The 1,375-nt window shown below is 41.2% G+C and overlaps 1 non-coding gene across 1 annotated transcript; it reads left to right on the forward strand.

Annotated features, from left to right (window-relative positions):
* Positions 1 to 1,010: 1,010 nt before the first annotated feature.
* LOC116097200 lies at positions 1,011 to 1,117 on the forward strand. Its single transcript, XR_004121262.1, has one exon. It is a non-coding gene; the product is annotated as a U6 spliceosomal RNA (small nuclear RNA).
* The last annotated feature ends 258 nt before the right edge of the window (positions 1,118 to 1,375 follow it).

Raw genomic sequence — 1,375 nt, forward strand, 5'->3', positions numbered from 1 at the left:
GCCTGGAATTCACCATGTAAGATCATCTTGGCCTAACCTCTACACAATCTGCCTGCCTCTGCTTCAAAAAAGCTGATTTAAAGGTGTACAAGGCCACACCCATGTGGTCTTTAATAAGTTTTGTTTCAATCTTTGTTTTCTCCTTGTATAACCCTTCACAGCACTCTGTCATTGCTGTTTTGTCAGGGGACAAGTATAGCCCATCGTTCCTAATTTCTCTTCTACAATCTGCCTGCTTTGTCTTGGTGGAGACTCCTCCCTGAGTCTTATGATCCCGAGGCTATCATCGGCCACAGCATCCACTCGTTCCTGCCTTTACTCTCAATCATACTCCAGTTAGAGGGGTGGAACATGACCCAGGCTAGACCATGTCCCTTTTGACGGCCCACTCCACAGATTGGCTCATCAGGTATGTACATGAACCAAACAGTGCCAGACTTTGTCCTTCATTTTTATCCTCCCATTTTGAGATATCTGGATAAATCTCTTTTCCTTTTGGATCATACTTAGATTATAAAGATAGAGACCTGGCAACTATCAGTGACTGTTTTCTTACCAGACTGACAGAATCTGTTCATGCAAGAGAGAATAAGTCTGACTAAGACACAGAGAGAAGGGGTTGGAGAGATGGCTCAGCAGTTAAGATTGCCTGCTGCTCTTGCAGAGGATCTGAGTTCTGTTCCCAGCGCCTACACAGGGCAGATCATAACCACCTGCAACTCCAGATCCAGGGGATGCCAGAGGTCAGATCCCTTCTTAATTCTAATGGCATCGATTCACACATGCACATGCATTTACACAATAAAAAAAAAAAAGAAATACAGAGACAAACTGAGACAATTAATTAGTAGAAAAAGAAAGTCTTAGTGATGCTATCTAAGCTGCTGGATCTAGCCTTGCTAGAAGTTTGAACATCAGAATTTAGAATCATAGAAATCAGTACATTGTTTTTTCAGCTAAAACTATTTTATCATACATTTTTGTCATTTTTTTTTTAAAAAGACTTAATCGTGCTTGCTTCGGCAGCACATATACTAAAATTGGAACGATACAGAGAAGATTAGCATGGCTCCTGTGCAAGGATGACATGCAAATTCGTGAAGCGTTCCATATTTAAAAAAAAAAAAAGACTTAATCAAGATAGGGTAAGGCCCTCTGTGAACTGCATATTATCTTATCTCTTTTCCTGTTTTTCAATGATCATCCATACAAATCTTTCTTCAGCTCTTGTACTGAGCCAGGATCTCCGTGTCAGAACCTTCACACTATTTGTTCTTCCACTCACCTTGTGACCATGTGACCATGTGTCCATCCTGTAACCATGTGTCTGCATATAGGTTACGTTCTTAGTGGAGGCTTCCCAAGCTGTCTGACT

The sequence above is a fragment of the Mastomys coucha genome, unplaced genomic scaffold (genome assembly GCF_008632895.1).
Source record: "Mastomys coucha isolate ucsf_1 unplaced genomic scaffold, UCSF_Mcou_1 pScaffold18, whole genome shotgun sequence".
NCBI classification, from domain to species: domain Eukaryota; kingdom Metazoa; phylum Chordata; class Mammalia; order Rodentia; family Muridae; genus Mastomys; species Mastomys coucha.